Here is an 8,518-nt window from a genome sequence, read left to right as displayed (position 1 = left end):
TGTAATGCTACCCTCAAGGGGCTCATCAGAACCAATGACAGAAAGCATGACCTCAAAGTCCTCTAATTTTTCTTTCATCGATGTACCATTGGGGGAAAAATTGGTTTTCCCTTTTTCAATAATTGTGGATACAGTATCATCTTTGCTTACAACTATCTCTCTTGTTCCACCCCCAGTAGGCCTTCTTACTTGTTTGTACATAGAATCTTGGTAGTTCAACCAGCCAAGTTCAATTTTCCTTGTCTTCTTTTCAGCGTTCTTATTTCCAAGAAGTGTAGGCTTAGATTTAAAGCTGCTGGTGGCTGTGGCTGAGGCAGTGGATGGAAGTTTCATCTTCTCTCTTAGTCTATTTATTAAAGTATGTTTCCTTTGCTCTGTATCCTCTATCCTTTCACTTGAGGATAACTCCTTCCAGTTTCTGGCAAACACACGGTCTCCATATCGAGGAATAAAAGCAGAGAGTTTGTCTTCTCCAAGGAACTTTACAATGTCTTGATCGATCTAAAACACAAAAGCAGATATAATGTCATAATCACAGTCAGAAAAAGAAGGCTCTAAAAGAGCTATTCACAGAGAGATTGACTTCGACATATAAACAATTGACTCTAGAGAACACTTTTCTTTCGGCACTTTTCTCCCATATATATATATATAAAAAAAAATTGCTACTCTATCCTCTTCTGCCTATATCAGAACTTTTCTATTTAGAAAACACTGAAGGAACATTTTGGAAGGAAAAATAATAATTTTATTCTTGTGACATAAGTCATTATTGCCACCTTGTGACAGGTAGGTAGACAGACAGACAGACAAGTAGTTAGTTTGGTAGGTAGGTTTGTCTGAGGGTTAGGTTTAGGAATGTACAGAGGATTCATTCATACTGTACTGTTTGTAGAGTATAATGTCTGTGTGTTTTTTGTATGTTGTGTATTTTTATGTGTGTGTCTGTGTGTTTGTGCAAGTATGTTTGTGTGTGTAATATTGTGTTTGTGTGTGTAATTGTGTGTGGTTGTGTATGTCTGTGTGTTTTGTGTGTGTTGTGTATGTTCATTTGTCTGTCTGTGTGTTGGTGTAAGTGTATTTGTGTTTAATTGTGTGTTTGTGTGTGTAATTGTGTGTGGTTGTGTATGTCTGTGTGTTTTGTGTGTGTTGTGTATGTTCATGTGTCTGTCTGTGTGTTGGTGTATTTGTGTTTAATTGTGTGTTTGTGTGTGTGTAATTGTGTGTGGTTGTGTACGTGTTTGTGTCTGTGTGTTTGTGCGAGTATGTTTGCGTAATATTGTGTTTGTATATTTGTATGTGTTTGTGTATGTCTGTTTGTGTGTGTGTGTGTTTTGTGTATGTTTATGTGTGTTTATGCTAGTACGTTTGTGTGTGTGTACTTGTGTGTGGTTCTGTATGTGAGTGTGTTTGTTTGTGTGTAGTTGTGTGCGTGTGTGTGTCTGTGTATGTAGTTGTGTGTTCTTGTGTGTGTGTGTGTGTGTGTGTGTGTGTATGTGTGTGTGTGTGTGTGTGTGTGCTATTGAGTGAGTTTTGTGAGACAAAGAGAGACTGACAGTGGATGATGTAATGCATGTATGTTTGAAATGTTTGTATGTCATGAGTCAAACGGTCCAACCCCCGTGTCTCTACGATGTGCTGATGCGGAGATATAAAGCTTTGTTTATTTGGATGTACTGTATTTGGTTGCTAGAGAGTGATTACACTCCGACTCACGAGTCAAACGGTCCAACTCCCGTGTCTCTACGACAGGGGTTCTCAAAGTCCGGACTCCGGTCCGGATCCGGACCCGACGGCAACTTGATCCGGACCCGCATCCACTTCATATTACAAGTGCATTAACTATGTGACTGATTAAATGTGTGCATTTGCTATTTTACAAATGCATATTAAACTTGTAAACCATTCGTTTAGTTTTTTTTTTCTTTTTAGATTTAAGAGTATTCCTGGTCCGAAAATAAAACGAGTTACTTAATAATTTCCTGTGTGACGCAGTAGCCATCACACCCAGATATTATGCACAGCTACTTCATGTACTACGGCTTTTGATCAGTCCTTACCAATCACTGTTGGTTTGAGTTGTTTAAAACATGCATTTAAAAAAGCAACACTCGTCAAACATAATCTTATATATATTCTTTATTATCATGAAAATACCTGAAAAGGTTTGAAGAACAGCAATATAAATATATCCTTAAGACTGTTCCTGGACCTCCGTGTGTCTGGTTCTTCGTCTGCAGCACATATAAAGTTTATGCCCAAGAGCGCCCCCTGGCTTTTGGATGTAGCGGCAGTTCACCGTAATTCATTGAGAAGTATAGAAAGCATCATCAGCCAATTTATAGGTGCACCCCTAATTTTGGTCAGTGTCTCTGCCTACCAACCACACTTTTTTGCCATGGTTTATACATATGATGGAGAACAAACTGTGCCATTTCTCTAATTAGGTTGCTCTGTATTTTGCACCTGGTTACTTTTGGCATATTTCTTGTGTTTATTTATTTTATTTTTTTTACTTTAAATGCAAAATACACTTATTTTTTCCCAAACTATTTGTGTTGATTTGTTATATAAAAAAAATTATTACATAAAGTTTTTCCGGACCTATGAAAATTATGGGAATTCAGATTTGGACCTTTGAATGTAAACTTTGAGAACCCCTGCTCTACGATATTCTGATGCAGAGATAAAGGGCTTGCTAGGGGCATGGCGTAATAACTCCTATAAGTATCCTGAGTATGCCTGAGTAAAATGAGCCCACCCCTATGTCTCTAGGACACACAGGCTGCGTTTACACTTGGCATTAACATGCGACCTGTATGCGGATGTTGTCCACATACACATTGAAAAGACAAATGTAAACGCGTTTGTGTTCGGAATTAGGGCTGCACGATTCAAGCTAAAATGTGAATCACGATTTTTTCCATGGGAATTGAGATCCCGATTCTCTCACCCGATTCGCTTTTTTTTTTACAAAAACATTTATTATGCACTAAACTAAAAAAAAAAAACGTGCTACAGGACTTTAAGTTATAATAACGTGTCTTAAAAGTCTCTTTCTTATTTTAGACCCCTTAAAATTTAGAGTAATTTAAAATTTGTTAACGTTAGCTGTTAAATTGCACCTGTGCTTTTTGTACTATCAAACTGGCCAACCTTAAAACTTTTAAAACACTAACGTTAAACCTTTAAAAGACTAAACGATCAACATTTTGAGGCATCAGAGAGAAACGCAGACATGTAACAATGTTCCCCTCATGCTAAAAACGCTTTCTAATGGAGAACTTGTGGCGGTGACACAGAGGCCGTTTCTCAATCTGAAGGCTGCAGCCTCTATGGAGGTCGCATTTCTAAACTGCGCATCATAATTTCAGAATATTAACAATTAACGTTATAAAGATGACTAATATTTTTAGTTAATAATAAATTGTTGAAGTATGTTTATGACTTGCGAATGTAATGCTCCGTTAACTCAAATGAACCAGGCTTGATGACGTATACAGCCTGCATATGCGACCTACGGAGGTTCCAGCCTTCCGATTTAGGTAGGTCCTGAGGTAAATAATTTCCTTGCCTTCTTTCGGAACCATTGTTGTTGCATCTTCAGTTTTCCGTCGCCACCAGGATTTTCCACAATGACGCTCGTTAATCCTCTCTTTTTGGTGAAAATAGCCTCTCCAAATCCACCAAGTAAACGACTGTGTTTAGGTCTGCCGCCTTGTTATACGTCACGCGAGTGACAGCGGAACGCCGCAAATGAGATGAGAGAGAGGAAAGAAACGATCGGGTCTGATTGGTGAATGAATAGGGTTTGGTTTTACCCTGTATGAGTGTGTGTTAGCAAGTTTGACTGATATTCTTGGATTGTAATCTAAATACGTGAACACGTAAACGCAGAATCTGAATACAGGGAAATACTGTATATGTAAGTGAATCGCCGTCATTTAAAATGAAGATCGCATACATGTATGAATCGAGATCGTGATTCTTTTTCGATTAATCGTGCAGCCCTATTCGGAATGTTATCCGATCTGTGTGTCCTGATGCAGAGGTAGTAGCGGAGTTTACCAGAATTTACGTGCGGACCGCGACAGCCGCTTGTTTATGGTGTTACTGCTGAAACGGTCTATAAGACAGCTGTAGCCATCTGTTATTGACAGCTATCCACCCAGCGCGTCTCCCTGAACGGGATCCGATCACACATCCAGATACAGAGCCACATTTATGTGACAAATGTAAACGCGCCGTGTCCTGATATACGGATGATCGGATCTGCGTGAACGGATCACCGAGATCGCATGTTAATGCAAAATGTAAACGCAGCCTGTGATGCAAAAGATATCCATCTGGGCATTTTATAATGGAAGTCTATGAGATAGGTTGTGAGTGCCCAAAATGGTTGCTAGGGTAACCTTCAGGGATGCAAACACATGTATGGTCAATAAAGAGAGAGGTAATCCAGTATTACGCTGACACTAATTTGGAAAATTCCATTAAATATTTATTAAACAAACTTTTGAAAAACTGTAACATAATGGGCTTGACATTCACATTGCTTTTTTGCTGCCATCTCTGTGATCTTTGAGCAAACTTTTTAGATATTAAAAAATGGTTCATTAATAATAATATCACTCACTTTAATAGTGCATGTACTTTTAAATGACCATAACTTGCTAAATTTTCTACCGATTTTCAAATGGTTTTGTTTCTTACAAACGTTATTAACGGGGTTATAATTCTGAATGCTTTAACATGTTTCATGAAATTTTTTTTATTAGAAGTATGGAGTGTCATAGTTTGAAAATCGGTAGAAAATTGAGCAAGTTTGCTCAACGTCAAAACACTTATTGAAGAGGTTTTGCTCATAAATGCATGTAAAATAATGTAAACTTGAGATTTTTATACTGTTATTAAACTGCATGCTCGGCAAACACAGCCAGTGTGAAAGCACAATGGCCACGCGCGTCAAACGCTGTCTTCATACGCATGCGTTGTGAAACCGGAAAGAGCGGTGCCAAACTCTGGTCTCGGGGAGAAATTTGTTACTATAGATACGAAGCACGAAGAAACACTAGTGGTTCCCGTACATGATGTTTTGCCGCGCAGTGTAAAAAAACCTCTTCGGATCTGCATGATTCACACAAGTCACCCAAACTGATGTGAAAAAAAGCGGGAGGCGCCGAAAAGCGCCGTGTTTTCATCCCTGAACCTTACACCCCATTGCGGGGGACGTCCTGACAGACTCTAGCACCCTCTTTAAATTTAGAATCCCGCATGTTTCTCCCAAATCCTCGCTCGGACCTATGACCTGTCAAAGATTGTGTAGCTACTTCACCTTGTCCTCTGCCATTCTTGCCAGGTTCTCCTCAGGAACACCCCTTTCTCTCAAGGCTGAGAGAAACTGGTCCATGGCGATCTCTAGGATTCAACAGTACATTTAGTTATTGTTTAGCCTGACAAGCCATTGGCTAGTCATTGTTAGCAACTGCAACAAAGTTGTTCAATTCTTGACTGCTGGCCCTTATACAAAAGGGTTGTCATAGTCAGGGGTGCACATAACTTTTTTGTCCTGGTTCTCAAGTGAGTAGCTGGAGATGTTGCTTGGTACTCACATTATTTATGGCACAGACAGTCTACATGCTGTCATCATCACTAATCTTCTGACTACTCTCTTTGCCATTTGTTTGGTTTAAGCATAGTAGACGATAGTGATGGTCAACCCGGATCTTTTTAAGGATTCGGGTTTTTCTGAGTCACTCACTAATATGATCCGGGTTGTGCGAGTCACTCGAGTCACTTGAGTCACTTGGTCAAAATCTCCCAATTCCAATCGCTAAGTCATACTAATGCCAACCAAGCAACTCGGATCACGCGTGCAGCTACGAGTTTATGACTCCTCTGCTCACAAAAAAGTGCTTATGTGACCTGAGTAACTCGTAAAAAACATGCATGCCCGTGGTAACATTATCAATAACATAATTGTAAAAGTTTGGTGTGTTTAGTTTCATTTCATAACGACAAATATATCAACACCACATTTAGAAGATGTCAGGCTGGGTTGACTTGGACGTGAGAGGAACGTGTCCTGTTTCAGATTGACTTAAAAGATCCACGATAGGCTTCGGTTAATCTTGTGAGTGAGTCCCAGACAGAGCCGCTCGCCCGCTCCTGCACGGGTCCTGTGAGTGAACCACTCACGTCACTCTGAGTGACTCAGTCAACAAGAGGAGCCGTGTACGTCCGTCGGTGGCGGATCTTTCCAGCAGCACTGCTGCAGCAGTCCTCGTATTTAAAAATGTTAAACATTTGCAGCTTCTACCCAAAACATTGTGCCAGTCAAATATTTCAACAGATTAGCCTACATGAGTCAGTGGGTTAACAACACGAGCAAGGCTTGTTTCTCCTAGCCCAGGATTCAAGCTCCATGAGTTGAGTCACTCTCTGTGTGAATCCCCGAGCCGCCGACCAACTCATTGTCGCGCGCACGCATCCCTTTGTACTCGGACTCGGAGCTGCAAGAAATAATGATCCGGAATAGCAGCTTTTGGTTCACTCGGTACCCCCAGTCGACATTTGGTGATGTAAATTAACTCGTTGTTGCAAGTTATAGAACCTATGGCAGCTTATGTAGAGTTATTTGTTGTAATTCTGTTGTAAACATTTGAAGAGCTTTGTGTTTGATACAATTTCTCATTTTTAATGCAAAATCTGAGAGGACTCAACTGACTCGGGTTAATGGTCACTAAGGACTCATGGTTCTCGAGTCATTTTAGGGATCGGGTTAAATGATCCGAGTTTCGGGTGACTCGCTCATCACTAGTAGACGATAATGTTGGCTAAATAAAATATGCCTGGTTATTGTTTTTAACCCATGTAACCTTCATAAATAACTACTAGCCTAATATAAATTTCCAATATTGTTAAAGACAAGTAAATGGTTAGTAATAAAAAAAATCTTATTATGACCAATAGCACAAATAAATACAATAGAACAAACATACAAATTAAATAAACAGTGCTGTTCATGTTTTCAGGTTGGTCTGTAGTTTTCAGGTAGAGGACAGAAACTGAATAAAGTAATCAGATAAAAAGTTATTCAATCAAGACAAGAATATTATGATTTTCTTTGTCTGTGGTTTGAAAAGAGCATCAAGTTTATACACTCTAAACATGCTGGGTTGCTTCCATGGCTGAGTAAGTATTGGACAGAACCCAATAGTTAGGTGTTGTTAAGTAACAACACATTATTTTTTTGAGTACTGTCACTTGAAGTGCACAGATTCAATATATTGTTATGCACGCATTTGATTTCTCAACTGCTTATAGTCATTTAAGGTGTAAAAGACTGTGTACTACTATAATCACAGCATTTTGAGATTATTTTGTGTCAAAATGTCTGCTCAAGTGCAAGAAAACATTCATTTAGTTGGCATTTGCACACTGTTTTAACCATTGCTTGCATACTGGCATGCTGTCTGAAGTCTGAATTTGTTATTTTAATCGCGCATGCGTACCTGCGTACCAGTTATGTCATAGTCATAGCCTGGTCATAGTTCTTCTGATTATTTAATAGCCACATTTTGATTTGACCAAGTAATACGTGACCAAAGCGGAAAACAGACTCTATCACTTCCGGTTCTGAATGCTCTACGCTGACATGGTGCTGTTTTCATACATGAAGCCTTTAGGAGCTATAGGAACGATAATGCTAATTAACATCTTAAACCTAAGTAAAAGAAAATGTACTAACTTTTTATACTTTATAGCTTTTGACAAAGGAATTCTCTTCTCATATACATTCAGATATTACAACAAAAAAGAACAGAACACAAATAATAATTACCATTAGCTTTTACCATTAAAACCTACTACAAAATTCAGGATTTAATGGTCCCACCAATTGAACCAATACATACCACTAGACCCACAGAGACCCATAGAGACCATTAGAGTTTCCAATACAACCAATAAAATTCCCATTAAAACCAATAAATCCAATAGAATTTCTGTGATGGTGTCTATTGTTTTTTTAAGCAGGGAATAACATGCTACAATAGCAAATACCTGCAACTGGTTTTCCGGTTTGGTCACGTGACGTTCGACATATACCGTATTGTAATGCTGTGCATCAAACCATAATACTAATCACGACACATATCAAAGCACTATTAAAATACTTAATAAACGTTTAATTAGGCGTTTCACATTAACTTACATTGCTTAATTAACATTAGCCTAGCTACAGTTACTTACCTTAGCTGAGGCAGCCGGCCAGGACAGATAGGAGTTTGTCAGCCTTCCATCCGTTAACCCTCTGGGGTCTAAGGGGTTTTTAGGGCCCTTGGGAAGTTTTGACATGCACTGACATTTGTGCTTTTTTCAGTTGCTTAAAAACATATTAATGGCAAAAGTCTCATAACACTGTGTTCATCACAAACTGGGCTACAATATCATATAATCAACATGTATGTACATGTTTGTATTTTTGAGAGAAAAATGTTTATGCGTGGTTTTTGAA

General features: G+C 38.9%; 1 long non-coding RNA gene across 1 annotated transcript; it reads right to left on the bottom strand.

Moving 5' to 3' along the window:
• Positions 1–310: 310 nt before the first annotated feature.
• LOC135783741 (uncharacterized) lies at positions 311–8,311 on the bottom strand. The gene is made up of 3 exons (XR_010545756.2): positions 8,254–8,311; positions 5,336–5,418; positions 311–501 (listed from the first exon to the last, which is right to left on the bottom strand). It is a non-coding gene; the product is annotated as an uncharacterized lncRNA (long non-coding RNA).
• Between the last annotated feature and the right edge of the window lie 207 nt (positions 8,312–8,518).

Source organism: Paramisgurnus dabryanus, chromosome 2 (genome assembly GCF_030506205.2).
Source record: "Paramisgurnus dabryanus chromosome 2, PD_genome_1.1, whole genome shotgun sequence".
Classification (NCBI taxonomy): domain Eukaryota; kingdom Metazoa; phylum Chordata; class Actinopteri; order Cypriniformes; family Cobitidae; genus Paramisgurnus; species Paramisgurnus dabryanus.
The sequence above is the reverse complement of the archived record's forward strand: the minus strand, read 5'-3'. Positions and strand labels throughout refer to the sequence as shown.